Here is a 17182-nt window from a genome sequence, read left to right on the forward strand (position 1 = left end):
AACAGAATGAATTCACCTGTGATGTCAGCAGAGGGAAGGGGAAATCATGTTCTTTAGGACATAGTATCTCTTTGAGCTGTGCTTTAACCTTAGTTGAGCAGGTCCTACCCAGAGCTGGGGTGTAGATTAGCAGAAGAGTACTCATTCAGCATGCAGAAGCCCTGATCTCTCTCAAGCACAACACACAAAATCCCCACTGCACACTTTTGTGTGCACTGAGACTGAGTCTGACATGAACCCTGTCTCCATCACCCTGAGCCTCGCTAGGCAGAAGTCTCTGGATCCCATTTAAGCTCAATGCTGTGTCTGTCTACATGAGCTTGGGCTGGGCCAGGATGCCCTGGCAGCCTAGGTATCTATATGGCAGGTCTATGTCATAAACGCAAGGGGACTGGGACTGAGTCTAGTAGCTCTAGCCCTCTCTATTTAGGCAGTTGGGGCCAGGATGAAACAAAATATTTAAAGTAGTGTTCAGAGTGAATGGGTCCTTGGGGAGTCCCTCACTGGGTTCCAGGTTCACATTCATAAGGTCCTGTGTCAGTCCTCACAACACTGAGTAAAGTGAGAGTCCTGTTGTCCTCGGACAGTTTCAGCCTGTCCTCTTCTGAGAGGCTTTGATCATTTATCCTCCACAGGTAGGCTGTATTCTGAGTCCTAGGCTCACACATTAATGCTACTGAGTCCTCACCATCAGTGGGATTGGATTTGTTGGTTGTGATGTTGGGCTTGGGTAGTGGTGCTGTGCTGACCACAGAGGGATGCTTGCCCACTGTGGTACTTCTGATTCTTGCAAAGGCCTCTTACAACCAGAGAAAGTCTCTTAACTTCCAGCCATCCAGATCCTTAATGAATCAGGCAGGCTAGGCTCAGTGTGCTGGGCTCTACTGACCTGGATTTGGGGGATGTGGGGATGCAGGGTGGCTTAGGAAAGAGGGCTGGAGGGTAGGAGGATGGACGAGGGCGGATGTGTGGATAGTATGTGGAGTGATTCAAAGATTTCTTAATAAAGAAAAATGAAAAAAAAGAAAAAGAACATTAAAACCAAAAAGAAAGACAAAGAAGTATCAGGCAGGAAGCAAATTACAGGAAGATGGAGTGGCTGAGTGCTCAGAGATAATGGGGACTCCTGTGCTGTGTATGGTAGAAAAAAAGACTTTCTCATGAGTGAACTGAACTGCAGTGTTTGGTGATGATCAGACTCAAGACTTGGAATCAGAGACCAAATTTTATCTCCTGGTCCTCGGGGACCCATTGCCTGCCTTGAGACACAAGGTGTGATTCCCTCCAGCTACACTGACCTTCCCTGCTGAGTATAAACAAAAGCACTCCAAGACTTTGCTGTTCAGGGCTGTCCTACAGATAGGTTATGATTAGTCTTCCAATTGAGCTTCCCTGAGAAACCTGACAGCCTGTGAGAGATCTCACACAGCTCAGGATCTGGCTGATATTTAGGTCCAGCTGGGCCACAGGTGGTCCATTCTTCTCAGGTGTTTGATGTTGATTGACATGAATCAGGGAGTCCTGATTCCACAAAATGATCTAGAAGAGTGAAGGTCACTTAGTACCATTTCCAATGTGGGGAGGCTGGAGATGTGGCTGTGGACAGAAAGCTTGTGCAATTCACAACCTATGTGACCCTGACTCAGTGACTATGTTTCCTGTCTCAGTTTCCCTATAATAGGACACATAGTAAATGATCATTTCCATGCCTGAAAGTTAACCTTAAATGTGAACAACAACCTGACCTTCCACCAAGCAGTGTCTATTAGTGTTTGCCTGCAGGAAATAATCCCTAGGCGGGACCATGAGAGGCAAGGAGCTGCCATTTGTACACTTTTTCTTCTTTTAGGGCTTTTGACCTTCCTGGGAGGTCTCAGAAGACCGTCAGAAGAGCTGGCTGATCGCCTTTCCTACCTTCCACATATGCTGAGCACACTGAGTCTCAGGAGGAGATGCCCAGGTGACCTACCTCAGACATGGCTCTCAGAGGCTGAGTGTCAGCAGGCTCCCAGTCTACAATCCATCATTTTCCCCTGTCAGCTCCAACAGGAGATCAAATTCCAACCCAGTCTACAAGCTTTTTGGGATTCCTGGTCCAGTCTGGCATGGAATTCTTGAGCAAAGCTATTGGGGGGGGGGGGTCATCTCTCTGTGAGACTCTCATGGTTTCCTCAGCCAGGCCCTGCCTGAGTCCTGAAGGATCTTCCTCAAAGCCATGGTCATGATGAGCACCTAAGACCCTGGGCAGAGTCTAACATGCCTGAGCTCAGTTACCTCACCGCCTCTTCCCCGAGGGTGAATTCAAGTGAGGCATCCTGATTTATTGCCCCTACTTTTTCTCTACTGTGTGTCCTTTACTAAATGTTTGTATCACAATGGAGGGGACTAAATGGAGTCAGATGGGCTAGGGGTGGAGGCTGTGTGTGAATATTGTTCTGTTCTTCTGTGAATACTGCCTCCCATCCTTCTATTCCTTTGTTGTTCAGTGTTCTAGAATATACTCTGAGCCAAAATGCTGAGAACTGTCCCGAGAGAACAGCAGCTCACCCCAGAGCCTTGTCCCTGAACTTCCTATAGCCAAGATTGTATTTCCTTGAGACCCCAAAACCTAGCAGAGCCCAATCTGCCCTGTGATCTCAATGCTCAGGGAAGGTGGGATTTATTCCCAGCAGGGAGTGGCAGTCTGCTCTAGGGGCAGGAAAAGGTCCACCTGAGTGATGACTGGGGAGGGCCCAGACCTGTCATCACTAGTGTCACCAGTCAGGTGTCTGATGAAGGAATACATGTTATCTCAGGGGTTCATATTCTGCTCTGCAGGAGGAGGTGACCTGTGTGTCCTAGGAAGAGGACCCTGTGCTCCAGCTTTCTATGTAGGCCACCAGGGAGACTCCTCCATCCCCAGCTTCTTTTGCTGGCTGAATGTGATTCAGGTCTGCCCATGCCCTCCTCGACCTTCTGAATTGCCTTTGCTCTCCTTGGTGATTGCCCTGAGATCTTCCTGTCTTTCCTCATGGATGATGAGAGGAGGGAGGGGACCACATAGGGTTTCCTTGTAGAGTGGGGGTCTTGGAGACACAGGAAATGATTATGTGACGGAGCTCCAGGTCTGTTGGAACTGGGATGGAAACAAGGCTTCAAGATAGGTTGTCACCTCAAGGAGAGTTTTCCCTGTTGAATATGTGGTTTATTGTCGCCCCCTGTTGTTCTTGAGGAGACCTGCAGCTCATGTTTGGGCTATTGCAAGGATGGTACCCAAGCTGCAATTGCTGGAATGAAGCTGAGCACCAAGTTTCCCAGGAAGGTCCCAGTGAGCAGCAGCCTTTGAAGATCTATGGAGATTTTTGCTGGAGACCATAATAGCTGAGGTGAGATTCACTGCGATTTTGATGTACAGTTCCAGAAAGACTGATGATGTTGAGCCCCCTTTCCATGTGTTTTTATTAGATTTTTTTTTGTATATCTTATTCAGGGCAGGAATATCCAAGTCCTTTGCTATCTCTAAAATCGTTTTATTATGACTTTAAATTTTAAAGCAAAGTACATTCATTCACTAACAATAAGACATTCTAGACTTACAACTTAAAACGAAAACCAAACCAAGCACTGCAAACTTTTTTGTTATTATTTTTTTCTTTTATTTTACATACCAACCACAGTTTCCCCTCCTTCCTCACTTCCAATTCCCTCCCCCACCTCCCATCCTCCCTCCCATCCGTCCTCTCCTCTTCCATTCAGAAATGGACAGGACTCCCATGGCAATGAACAAAGCATCACATGTCAAGTTGAAGCAGGACTTAGTTCCTCCCCCATGCTTCAAGGCTTCACAAGGCATCCTAGCATGGGGAATATATTCCAAAGAGCCAGCTGAAGCACCGGGAACACCTGATCCCACTGTTACAGGCATCACAAACAGACAGAGCTACACAACTGTCACCCACATGCAGAGGGCCTAGGTTGGTCCCATGACAGCCCCCTAGCGATTGGTCCAGAGTCTGTGAGATCCCACTAGCTTGTTTCAGTTGTCTCTGTGGGTTTTCACATCATGATCTTGACCTCCCCTGCTCATACAATTCCTCCTCCCTCTCTTCAACTGGACTCCTGGAGCTTGGCTCAGCCCTTTGACTGTGGATCTCTGCATCTCTTTCCATCATTTATTAGATGCAGGCTCTCTGATGACAACTAGGGTAGTCACCACTCTGATTACAGGAGAAGGCCAGTTCAGGCTCCCTCTCCACTATTACTTGTGTTTTAGCTGGGGTCATCATTGTGGATTCCTGGAAGTTTCCTTTGCACCAGGTTTCTCTCTATCCCCCATATGGCCCCTTTATCAAGATATCTCTTTCATTACTCTACCCCTCCATCCCATCCCAGCTGAACCAATCTGATCACTCATTCTCCCATCCCTCCACCCCTTTCCTTCTTTCCCACCGCCCCCACTCCCAGTTTGCCCAGGAGATCTCATATATTTCCCCTTCCCAAGGAAATCCATGTGCCCCTCTTATGATCCTTTTTGTTACCTAGCTTCTCTGGGCCTGTGGATAACAACCTGATTATCCTGTGCTTTAAATCTAATATCCACTTATGAGTAAATAAATACCATGTTTGTGTTTGAGGGTCTGGGTTACCACACTCAGGATGATTTTTTTCTAGCTCCATTCATTTGCCTGCAAGTTTCATGATGCCATTCTTTATTATTGTTGAGCACTTTTTGTGTAAATGTACCACATTTTCTTTATCCATTCTTTGGTTGAGGAGCATCAAGGTTGTTTCCAGGTTATGGCTATCACAAAAAATAATGCTTCTATGAACATAGTTGAGCAAGTGTGTTGTGTTGATTGAGCTTCCTTTGGGTATATGTCCAAAATTGGTATCTCTGGGTATTCAGGTAGATTGATTCCCATGTTTCTGAGAAACCCTCATACTGATTTCCAAAGTGGTTGTACAATTTTGTACTCCTACCAGCAGTGGTGGAGTGTTCCCCTTACTCCACATCCTCTACAATATGGGCTGTCATCAGTGTTTTTCATTTTAGCCATTTGGAGAGGTGGAAGATGGTATCTCAGAGTTGTTTTGATAGGCATTTCCCTGATGGCTAAGGATTTTGAACATTTCCTTAAGTGTTTCTTGACCATTTGAGATTCTTCTGTTCAGAAATCTCTGTTAAGATCTGTACCTCATTTTTAAGTTGGATTATTTGAAATTTTGATGTCTAGTTTCTTTAGTTCTTTATATCTTTTGGAGTGTAGGGCCCTGGCTCCCATTTTGGGTAGCTTTTATCTTGCTTGCTAACCTTGACCTTGATGTCCTCCCTATGCTAATTCCCTGCCAGTTTCCACCCTCCTGATTGCTTAAGGGAAGTTCCTTGTTTGTGTATCCTGCATAGTGAGCGTTAATACCTTAGATGCAGGATTATAAAACATTGGTAGCGAACTTCTGCCATCCGGGGTTCTCCCATTGTGCTGTAATCCTGTTTTTAAGGCCTCGGCCCTACCTCAATAAATGGCATTCGGCATTCTGCTGAGGCAAATGACCCACTGTCTTCTGTCTCTGTTTTTTGATCCACAGCCCCTTGCTTGGAAATGGCGAACAGGTGGTTGTAGTGCTGGTGTTACAGCTACAAGTGGAGGTCCTACTGAGATCCAAGAAAGAAGGGACGTGCTGATGCACACCTCAAGGTAAGGCTGGTCAGCATTTTAAAGAAAATACCATCCATTTCTCCCATTCATGAATATTTATTGCAAGTGTAATGACTCATTTGGTCCTGCTCACATAACCTTTATGTGGGCCATATTGGAGCTCATACTCAACTGCCTAGATCACTAAGCAAAGGTAATCAGAGGGCTGATGCCATTACTCTTATGGTTGTCACATTAGTTTGTTCTGCCTTTGAAAAGGCTACTCAGTTGCATCAACGTTATCATCTTAATGCTGGATCTCTCCGTCATCATACGGTCATAACCTGGGAACAAGCCATCCAGATAGTTACATCATGTCCTATTTGTGCTGAATTTTTACCTGTTCCTCATTTGGGAGTTAATCCCCAAGGACTTTTACCTAATCATGTGTGGCAGATGGACGCCACACACGTGCCTTCTTTTGGAAAACTACAATATGTGCATGCATCTATCAATACATATTCCTCTCTAATTTTTGCTTCTGCCCATTCAGGGGAAAAGGTTAAAGATGTAACAAATCATTGTCTTCATGCTTTTGCTTATATGGGAGTGCCAAAATGCATAAAGACTGATAATGGTCCCTCCTACAGCAGTACGGGATTTTCAAAGTTCTGCCAAGATTTTTCTATTGTTAATAAGACTGGTATTCCCTATAATCCTCAAGGACAGGCAGGCTATAGTAGAACGCTGCCATCATACCTTAAAAACATATTTTGCTAAAGTAAAAAGGGGGAGCTAGGGGATCATCTCTCCTCTCCATATTCTATTCTTTCCCTTGCTTTATATATTTAAAATTTTTTATCTGCAGCTGGAGTATCCACTGCAGATAAGCACTGTAGGGCTCCTGTTGCAAATCCATCCTCTGGTGCAATGGAAGGATCTTTCTACTGGCACGTGGAGGGGACCCCATGTGGTGTTGGTGTGGGCCTGGGGTTCTGTTTGTGTCTTTCCTCAGAACAATGAAGTTCCTCTTTGGGTTCCTGAGCACTGTGTGCACCCTGTGGCTACTGCCAAATCCCAGCATGGCAGAGACCTATTGGGCCTTCGTGAAAAACTCTCCCCCTCTGATGCCAATGGGGATTGGGAGCCCAATATGGCCAGCCTTGGCAAGCACTAATGTAAGCCTAGGAACTGTAGCCCTGCAGTTGGATTCTTCAGAAGGTAATGTAGGGGAACTGCTTTTTCAAGTATGTCTGAGAACATGTCACCCAGACACTTTGGAGATTAGGGATAACCCTGAAGATCACTGCCAGCTAAGCCTTTTCATTTTTTGCAACCCTCTTAAAGCTGGTGTAGTACCTACTTTTCAGGAGTGGCTCTGTGCAATATTTATTTGCCTCCATAAATTCATTTAGCCCCCTTTGAAGATACCTTAAAATTTGTGAGCCTGAATGTAGCCATTATGAGACCAATAGTTCTTCTCCTTGTGTGCTGTCTGGTTTTTTTTTTTAATGGTTCTTAGTTGTTCTTTTGCAGAGCTGCCAGCTTAAGTCATGCTGGAATCAATAAAAATGGGCCTTAGTGGTTCATGTTCCTGGGGTTGTGTCCATGCCAGTGATTGCCCACATACGCCAGAAGAGAATTTGACATTGTTGCTGCTGTTGTTCCTGTGATAGCAGTAGCTGCCACTGCTGCTACTGTTTCTGGGATTGCCGTTTCATAATTGGTTACTACAGCTAGCACAATGGAGACCATGGCAGGAAAGGTAGCTACCACAGTTAATCACTCTTTCATTCTATTGGGCATGATAAATTCAATTCAGTAGTTATATACATTTCGATTGGCTTTGAAAGTTGTAAATCTATAAACTCAAGTTCCATTTGCTTTTGGGATACCATCTTCCGAGGACTCCATTTGGCAGTAAGGCTCATTTAGGAAGGGAATGGCTCAATTGCCTTTAGCCTACTAGCTATGGGTGGGTTAGGACTTCTGTTGGTCTTTTCTGTGTCAAACACACTGATTGCAAGCCCAGTGCCACTTTGAGATCTTTGGTAGCTGTAAACTCTGGAGCTCACACACAGTTGAGCCTTTATAATAATGAATATTCAGAGATGGATAATGCCTGGGGGGCACTCATCAACCTAAGACAGAGTGCCTGTGTGGCCTGGGCAGGTGTCTCCATGACAGGTAAGGTGACCTGCTGACGTCCCATGCATCTAAGTAAAAAGCTCACTTTTTAGTAAAACGGGACCTGAAGGACCCTGGCCCCTGTTTTGGGTAGCGGTTGCCTTGCTTGCTGATCTTGACCTTGATGTCCTCCCTATGCTAATTCCCTGCCGGTTTCCACCCTCATGAATCCTTAAGGGAAGTTCCTTGTTTGTCTATCCTGCATATTGGGTGTTAACTGCTTAGATGCAAGATTGTAAAACATTGGTAGCAAACTTCTGCCCTCCGATGTTCTCCCATTGTGCTGTAGGCCTGTATTTAAGGACTCTTCCCTCCTTCAATAAACGGCATTCAGCATTCTGCTGAGGCTAATGACCTGCTGTCTTTTGTCTCTGTTTTTTGATCCTCGGGCCCTCTCTTGGACATGGTGGTGGTAGTGTGGGCATTACTGCTACATAAGAAGAGATCAGCCCTCTGTCAGAAGTGGGGTTCGTACAGATCTTTTCACACACTGTAGGCTGCTGTTTTGTCTTATTGACCATGTGCTTTGCCTTACAGAATCTTTTCACTTTCAGGATGTCCCATTTATTAATTGTCGATCTCAGTATCTGTACTACCCGTGTTATATTCAGGGTGTTGTCTCCTGTGCCAATGCATTCAAGGCTACTTCCTACTTTCTCTTCTATCAGGTTCAGTGTCACTGGTTTTATGTTGAGGTCTTTGATCCACTTGGATTTGAGTATTGTGCAGGGAGATAGATATAAATGTATTTCCATTCTTCTACATGTGAACATCCAGTTATGCCAGCATCATTTGTTGAGATAGACAGCTGGATATTATGGAGCCATTTTCTCAATTGGTGTTCTCTCTTCTCACATGACTCTAGCCTGTGTCAAGCTGACATAAAATTATCCAGCACACATACTAAATATGACTAAACTAAAAGTCAATATTGATCACAAAATCAACTTTAGCACTTTATATGAAATTCTTCTAGAATTTAAAAGCAAATTAATTTTCCACATTGGAAAATCTTTTAAAATATTTTTATGTCCTTTAAAAATTCTTTAAAAAAAAATTGTGTTCTTTTGCTTCTCAGAAAGCCTAAAGAGGTAAACCAGTTCTCTATTCCTTCTTCCTTTTTCAAGATTTCAAAAGTAGGGTTGAGAGAGTTCATTTTTTGTCCTAAGTATCTTTCTTTTTCTTCAAAGAGTGAAGAGAATTGCAGACACTTGCTTTAAAACACATTTAAAATTCATTATTTGATACAAGCTCACATACATATACATATAAATGTATCTTTGTCATATACAATCCCATTACTCTTTCATCACTTCCCAGTTCTGCTGAACTCTTCTTCCTAAAATGCTCCACTCCTACATGTTTCATGTATGCATATGCAATTTATTATACCTGTGTGTGTGTGTGTGTGTGTGTGTGTGTGTGTGTGTATGAGTGTGGGTGTGCACCACAGTATGCAGAGGTCAGATGGTAACTTTCAGGAGCTGGTCCTCTCTTTCCATCCTTACATGAATTCTGGAGGTTAATCTCAGGTCATCAGGCATGTGCAGCAAGTGCTTTTAGTAGGCACCCATGTCACTGGGCCTCCATCTTTGTCTGTGTGTTCAACACTGTGTTATTTAGGGTTTCTTACATGAGCACGGATGGTGAGGTGGTTAATTTCCACACACACTGATCAAGAGACACCTGTGTAGTTCCTATAGTATAGGAAATTAAGCACTGAAGAAAATAATTTCCCCTCCCTCAGTGGCCACCAAGTACCAATGGGTTCTGAGGAAGGGGTGTGGCCTCTTGAGCCCCTATCTGGTCCATAGTGTGCTGTTGATGGGCCAGGCTTTACACAGGTCTTGTGCTGCTGTAATTTCATGAGATTATGGCCATAAACATGAACTTCCTGTGAAGTCTCCTAAACCCATCAGAAGAGTTGGCTTTCATCCTGGCACCTGTCCACTGAGACTCAGGAGAAGGAGATGCCCGGGTGATCTACCTAACTGCAGAGGTCCTGGCAGTGTACAGCTGGTTCCACACTATATGGGTCTTGGACAGTCAGTGAAGCCTTGTTTCCTGTCATCTCTAACAGGAAGTCAAATTCTAGCCCTGGATACAAGCTCTCTATGGTCACCTGGAATTGAAACGGGAGCAGAGGTCTGTAGCCAGGCCTTCCCCGATTCTCAACTCATTGTGATGAAGCTATAGATCTCCCAGAGAGGCTCTTCTTGACTCCCACAGGATCTTTCTGAGGGCCATGATGGTGGGGGAACCCCAAGGGTCTGGCTGAAGATAGTCCCCCTTTTGAGTTACCGTTCCACAGGTCCTGCTCTCACTGGATAGATTCTCATGGGGGTTCTGATCTTTGCAGTTTGTCTCCTAAGTGTCTGGAGTCTGTGGCACCTGGAAAAAGTCTAATCATGATTAAAATATTTATTCCTTAGCTGCTAGAAGGAGAGCAATCTCTGAGCTAAACTAGAGCTGCCGTGAGAAGGGAGGTCAGGGAAGGATTTTTAAAGACGAAAACCAGAAGACCTTCAGTATCTACTCAAGAAAGCAAACAGCAGTATGTTCTGTCAAGTTAAGTCATTCATTCATAACAAGCAGATGGTCACAGCTGTACATTTTGGGGAGGGGGTCACTGAGACAGGGTTTCTGGGAACTTATCTTCCAGGGGCTGGAGTTAGAGGCAAATGGCTAGTGGGTACCAAGATGATTGCCTAGCATAAAATTGAGTTTCTTTAGCCACCATAACACTAAATGGTCAAACTCCAACATGGGAATTCAATGCAAGGAGGAATTGGTGTCCAAGCTGTCAGTCGTGTGTGAGGTGGAATTAATCCCACCTTCTTCCAGAGGTCACAGATAGTCATTCTTCTTGGGGTACATGGAGCTTGTGGATGACGTTCTGCAGCAGCATGCATTACAGAATATTGTTTCTCTCCCATTGTGTGCAGGTCCTGGATTAATTGAATGAGTGGTTTTTAATAATATTCAATTTCTTATCTGATTTAATAATTTAACAATATAATTTATATATTATTAAATATATAATATAATTATTATACATTATATATTATAATATAATTTAATAATTTAATTTAATAATATTCAATTTAATTTAATAATATTCAATTTCTTATCTGATGCCTAGAATTTTCCCTTTGTACCAGTAAAAAGCATACACATCTCTCTCTGACTGTGGACAAATAAAAGCATGTTCTTCCCTTCGGCAACATCAGTGGCATTGATTAGTAAGGAGCAGGGCAGCAGTGGGAGAGGTCTGTTAAAAGTGAAACTAACAGTGACAAAAGAGAAACCCATTGTGGCAGTTTCAGTGTAGTTGGAACCCATAAGCTCACAGGGAATGGCAGTGTTAGTAGGCGTGGCTTTGTTGGAGTAGGTGTGGCATTGTTGGAGGAAGTGTGTCACTGTGGAGGCAGGCTTTTGGGGAGTCTCATATATGCTCAAACCATGCCCAGTATCTCAGACCACATCTTGTTGACTGCAAATCATGATGTAGGACACTCATCTCCTTCTCCATCACCATGTCTACTTGAATTCACTGTGTCTGATCATAACGATAATGGACTAAACCCCTGAAAATGTAAACCACCCCAAGTAAGTGCTTTTTCTTGGGAAGAATTGCTATGGTCAGTGTCTCTTCACAGCAATAGAAACCCTAACTAAGACAGCAATCAACATCAGGGCCTTTATATTTGTAAGAAAGATGGGCTTCTGCCTCAGTGTCCCTCAATAGACTGTGACTTGAGATTTATGAACCAAATAAACACTTTGCTCACCAAGTTGCTTTTGGTTATGGTCTTTATCACAACAAAAGAGAGAAAATGAAGACGCTCCCTCTCTACACCAATTCCTGTTCAGGGAGAGCTTGTTGCTGAACCTCTGTCCCTCTGTGTCATCATCTCCTTTGATGCCCCAACTAGAAGCCCTGTGTCCCCTCTCAGGCTCTTGTCCTCCCTAGGAGACCCAGCCAGTCTCTGTGCTTCCTTCTTCCCACCTTCTCAGGAAATGCTCCCCTCTCCTGTGAGTAGGAGCCCCTGCCAAGGGACCACCAAGGGACACACCCGTGCACGATGGGGTTGTAAGGAATTGCAATTCTCTCTGTCTGTGGAGAAGAGCATCAACTCCAGCATGGCTCCCACACCCTGCTGCTCTTGTGTCAGCTTTGTTGTCCTTCCTGGAAGCCGAGCTTCCTGGCAGGAGGCAGCACCTCCCAGGGTCACTTCAGCTGAGGCCAAGGTCTGTGTCCCTCACCCTGCCCCACCTCTTCCCTCTCAACATGGGCCTTCCATTCCTCTCTCCCATCCCCTTCTCTCTTTATGGTCCAGTCCTCTAGAACACTCTTTGAGTAGAAAGGCTAAACAGGAACCCTTGGCCTGAGAGAACAAAGGTCACCCAAGGACTGCCCTCTTCTATGTCCTGTCCTTGTCCCTGTCCGCACCAGAGGGAGACCCTGTGCTTCCTAAACCCAATGGTGGATTTCCTCTTGTGACACAGAAACACACTGAGCCCATCTGCCCTTTGTTCTCACTGCTCTGGGAAGGTGGGATTTACTCCCAGCAGGAAGGTGACAGAGATGGCTGTGAGGGCTGGAAAGGAACCAACTGAATGATGACAGGGAAGGGAATGGAACCACTGTCACTGGTGTCACCAATCAAGTGTCTGATTCAGGAATTAGAAGTTTCATGTCCTGGGTGTGCAGGAAGGGCTGACCTATGTGTCCTAAAGAGAGGATGTTGACTTCATCATTCTATGAATAGTCTCAGGGAGACTCGCTAACTTCCTGTGTGGGTTGAACTGTGTGTGGCTGTGGTCTGCCCATGTGCCCTTGACCTTATTGGGATGTCATCTGTCTAGGTAACTCCTCTGTGACCACCCTGTGTGGTGGTATTGTGTTCCTCAAAATACTGCGAACGCTAATAAACATATCTGGGGTCAGAGACAGAACATCCACAATATTAAACATAGAACTTAGGCAGTAGTAGTACATGCCTTTAATCATAGCATTTCAGAGGCAGAAATCCATCTGTTCAAGGATACCATCTGTTCAAGGATACAGCCAAGCATGGTGACTCTTGCCTTTAATCCCAGAAAGCAAGTCTTTAATCCCAGGGAGTGATGGTAGAAAGCAGAAAGGTATATAAGGTATGAGGACCAGAAACTAGAAGCATTTGGCTGGTTAAGCTTTCAGGCTTCCAGCAGCAGTTCAGCTGAGATTCATTTGGATGAGGACTCAGAAGCTTCCAGTCTGAGGAAACAGATAAGCTGAAAAATTGGCCAGGCAAGGTTAGATGTGGCTTGTTTTGGTTCTCTGATCTTCCAGCTTCACCCCAATACCTGGCTACAGGTTTGATTTTATTAGTAAGAACTTTTAAGACTCCTGCTACAACCCTGTCTTTCCCTCTGAGTGACACCAGGAGGGAAGGGACTGTCAGGAGGTAAAGTAGCATCCTCAGAGACATGGGAAGAAGATGGAATGTTAGAGTAGGCTTGTGGGGGAAACCTCTAGGTGTTGGGACTGGTTGGAATCAGGTGTCTCAGTTAGCTTTCTATTGCTGTGAGAAACACCATGACCAAAGTAACTTGAGAAGAAGGTTTCTTTTGTCTTACAGTATACAGAAGTATGATGGCAAATCATAACAGAAATTGAAAGAGAGGCCAATGAGGATTGCTACTTGCTGGCTTGTTCAACTTTTTCTTATATCCAATTCAAAACCACCTGCTCAGGGGTGGCATTCCTCATGGTGAACTTAGCACTTCCACATCAATTTTAAATCAAGAAAATATTCCGCAGACTTATCTACAGGATGTGGATATTTCTGCAAATGCCATGGCCCACAGAGTAATGATTAATGTGAGGCAAGGACGAAATCCTGTTCAACAGGAATGAGGAGTCTGTGATGGTTCAGACTTCAAAAGTCTGATTCCAGTCAGATTGTTTAAGACTATTTAAATACAGTACAATTTGGATAAAAAAAAAGTTTCCATGTGCACAAGGAGACACGATTACATAGTAACTTTTCTCAAAGTACATGTCAGTTCTTTTGTGAACCTGGGCTCTGTAGATAGACCATATGTGTTATCTTAAGGACCTAAGACAGTATCTGGTCTCTGTCATACAGAGAGCGCAGTGGTCACCTAGGTTATAAACCATCTCCAGTCCTATATGTGAATACCCTGGGGAGCACCTGGCCATGTAGATAGCACAGAGGTCATCTAGACTATTAACCACTTCTGGTCCTGCTTGTTGGAGGTTGTGGGAGTCAGATATGGCCTGGCAGTACAGATCATTCAGAGATCACCTGGGCTACTGGACACCTCCATTCCCAGCCTTCTGGGCAGAAAGCAGGTAGTAACTACCCAACATGATTAACTTCCCTGGTTTTCCTAGTGCTTCTCAATTTTCTCAGTTGAGGTTCCCTCTTCCTAAATGACCCTGACTTTTGTCAAGTTGACAAAAAACAGAACAAGCACACCAGGTTTTGAGATTGTGTGTCTGAGGGAAAATATTCTTGTGTGTGTCCCAATGTCTTCATCTGGCCTTCACTATGAGATCTGCAGCTCATCTGTGAGGTGTTGCAAGGAGGCTCCAGATGCTGTGGGGGCCTTTATAGCTGTCTGTAAGATGCCCAATGAACCTTTGAATATCTATCTCGCTTTCATTAGAAATGGTTTTGACAGTGGAGATGTCACTGTGATCTTGATATGTATTACCACAATGGTTAAAGATATTCAACTTTTTACTTATATGTTTTTATCCACTATTTGTTGGTCTTCTTTGGAGATATGTCTGTTTTAAACCTTTGCCCACATTATTTCTTTATTTAATTTTTTTGCTGTCTTTTTTAGAACCTTTTATTCTTTTCTCATACATTACAACTCAAGCTCAGTTTCTCCTCCCTACATGCCTCCCCATCCTTCCCCATATTTCCCTTCTCCCTTAGATCAACTCCACCTCTGTTTCCCTTCTAAAAATAAAGGAGGGATCTGGAGAGATGGCTCAGCAGTTAAGAGCACTGGCTATTCTTCCAGAAGATCTGAGTTCATTTAGCAAGAACCACATCACTTCACAGCATTCTGTAATGAGATCTGGCGCCCTCTTCTGGCCTGTGTATGTAATAAATAATCTTTAAAAAAAATAGGAGTAGGAAAGAACAAAGGAGCCGGCTTCCCAGGAACATTCAGCGAAGTGACCTAACAAAATACAAAAGACTGGGCTCGAACCCTCATATCATGGAGGAAAAGTGCCCCAACCACAAGGGACAGAGTCAGACACACCCCACGTCCACTGTTGGGAATCTCACTAGAACACCAAGCTGCAGAACCGTAACATATTCAGAGGACCCAGCTCAGACCCACACAGGGTCCACTTTGTCTCTTTGGTCTCTAGAAACCTTATGAGCCCTGCTTAGTTGTGGGCCCTGTTCTCATGGTGTCCTGGACCCCTCTGGCTCCTACATCCTTCCTCTCTGGCTCTGCCTAGTCTTTGGCTGTGGGTCTCTGCATTTACACATTTTAAAACTAGATTTTGTTTTCTTTTTCTTGATAAGTTGTATTTTACTTTGATGTTCTTCTCTTTCTTCTATCCTCTAACCCTGACACTAGGTGTTTTTGTCGTATCCCCAAACTCCTATGTCCTGCTCATATTTTTGATTAAATTTCTCGACATTTCCTAATGATGCAATTTTCTACTTGGTCTTCCATCCCCTGCTCTCTATTTTCTACTTGGCCGATTATATTGGTGAGGCTTCCCAAAAATTTTTGTTTAGTTTCATTTCATGTTGTTTGGAGACAGTGTCTCACTAAGTAGCCCTGGTTGTCCTGGAACTTAACTATGTAGACCAGGCTGGTCTCCAACTCCAGAGAACCTCTTGCCTCTGCCTCCCAAATTTTGGGATCAAAGCTGTGCAACAGCATGCCTGACTCCACTGAGCTTTTTAAACAGTTTATTGCGTTTTTCATTTCCAGCATCATTTCTGTTCGGGTTTTCTTAAATTCTACTTTTATGTCTTGTATTGACTTTGTTATTTCACTGTTCTTTTAGTGTTTGACTGTTTTGAAAGTTATTCCAACGCACTTTCAATAGGGGCTGTTACTGTGGGGGCAGTATTATATATTGGTAGATGTGTTATTTTGGTTATTTGTGTTATTTTCACTTCCAAGTTGGGATTATTCCATCTGGAGTTGGTCATCCATTGAGTTTTTTTTCCTTTTTTTTTGTTTAAGGCCATCTTCTATTTGGCAGAGGTATTTACAGTGTTCAGGAGGGAGCTGATTCATATCAGGTTAGAATGCCAGTTTTCTCTGTCTGGTATTGGGGCTGCAGCCTCTTTCCCAGATTTTCAGGTTGTCAGCTATAATCTAAGGTCTGCATCAGCTTGACTGAGAAAGTTCGAAGAAGTTTCTCTGGCAGTGTGAACTGGTCCTGGGTCTCAGGCTGGGGAGGAAAACTAGAGGGACCCAGTTAGACAGCTGACAGGGCACTGGTAAGTCCCAAAGAATAAAGTCACCTGGATCTCCCAGCTAGTATTGTGGTTGTAGTGTTACGCGTGAAGAGCAGGCTGAGGAAGAAAAGGGGCCAGGAGGAGGTAGCAGCTCCTAGCAAGCAGCTGTGGGGCAGCTGAGCACAGCAAAGGGGAAGGGTCCTGGGAAGTGGAGCACAGGTCTTCTCCATGAGTCTCGTGGGCACAGTTTCATCATATTTGTTTATTATTTATGTGTGTGTCTTTGGCTGTGTGTGTGTGTGTGTGTGTGTGTGTGTGTGTGTGTGTGTGTGTGTGTTTGACACAGGTTTTCTCAGTGAACTTGGAGGTAGGTGAGAGTCACCTGACAGTTGTCATGTACACTTTTGATTCACACTTCCCTGGTGGATAAGAACACTGAATTTTTCATGGATTTACTCCCCATTTGCACTTCTTTTCAGGACTCTGCTCTGTACCTTTGTCTATTTATTGCCCAGATGATTTGAGGCTCTCTTGCTATCTGATTCACTTTTTGAACTCTTTCTATAGACTACGTGTTAATTCCTTGTCAGAAGTGTATCTGGCAAGCTTCCTGACCATTCTAGCTGACTCTTCACTTTGTTGTTTCCTTTGTTGTGAAGAAACTTCTCATTTTCATGCAATCCCACCTGCCAATTCCTTTTTTTTTTTTTTTTTTTTTTGGTTTCTCAAAACAGGGTTTTTCTGTGTAGCCCTGACATTCCTGGAACTACTCTGTAGACCAGGCTGGCCTGAATTCACAGAGATCCTCCTGCCTCTGCCTCCTCAGTGTTGGAATTAAAGGCATGTGCCACCACTGCCCAGCTTCATCTGCCAATACTTGTTGTGATTTCTGAGGCAGTGGAATCCATTCCAGAAAGTCCTAGC

General features: G+C 44.3%; 2 protein-coding genes and 1 long non-coding RNA gene across 5 annotated transcripts in view; 1 reads left to right on the top strand and 2 right to left on the bottom strand.

Moving 5' to 3' along the window:
• Positions 1–2449, bottom strand: part of LOC143273860 (cell adhesion molecule CEACAM1-like) — a 71322-nt gene extending 68873 nt beyond the window's left edge. Inside the window, exon 1 of the mRNA XM_076574211.1 lies at positions 1970–2449. The gene's annotated coding sequence lies outside the window, so the exon portion shown is untranslated. The remainder of the gene's footprint in view (positions 1–1969) is intronic.
• LOC102906027 (CEA cell adhesion molecule 1) overlaps positions 1–17182 on the bottom strand; it is a 249585-nt gene that overhangs the window by 122505 nt on the left and 109898 nt on the right. The window contains exon 10 of one of the 3 annotated variants that reach the window (XR_013052079.1): positions 10366–10750. The exons of the other annotated variants lie outside the window; for them this stretch is intronic. The gene's annotated coding sequence lies outside the window, so the exon portion shown is untranslated. Of the gene's footprint in view, positions 1–10365; positions 10751–17182 lie in introns of those variants that run through there. 3 annotated transcript variants of the gene reach the window in all.
• The window catches only part of LOC143273866 (uncharacterized), a 72999-nt gene continuing 58563 nt past the window's right edge, over positions 2747–17182 (top strand). Inside the window, exons 1-2 of the long non-coding RNA XR_013052101.1 lie at positions 2747–3365; positions 5566–5675. This is a non-coding gene — a long non-coding RNA (uncharacterized LOC143273866). The remainder of the gene's footprint in view (positions 3366–5565; positions 5676–17182) is intronic.

This window comes from Peromyscus maniculatus, chromosome 1, assembly GCF_049852395.1.
Source record: "Peromyscus maniculatus bairdii isolate BWxNUB_F1_BW_parent chromosome 1, HU_Pman_BW_mat_3.1, whole genome shotgun sequence".
Taxonomy (NCBI): Eukaryota; Metazoa; Chordata; class Mammalia; order Rodentia; family Cricetidae; genus Peromyscus; species Peromyscus maniculatus.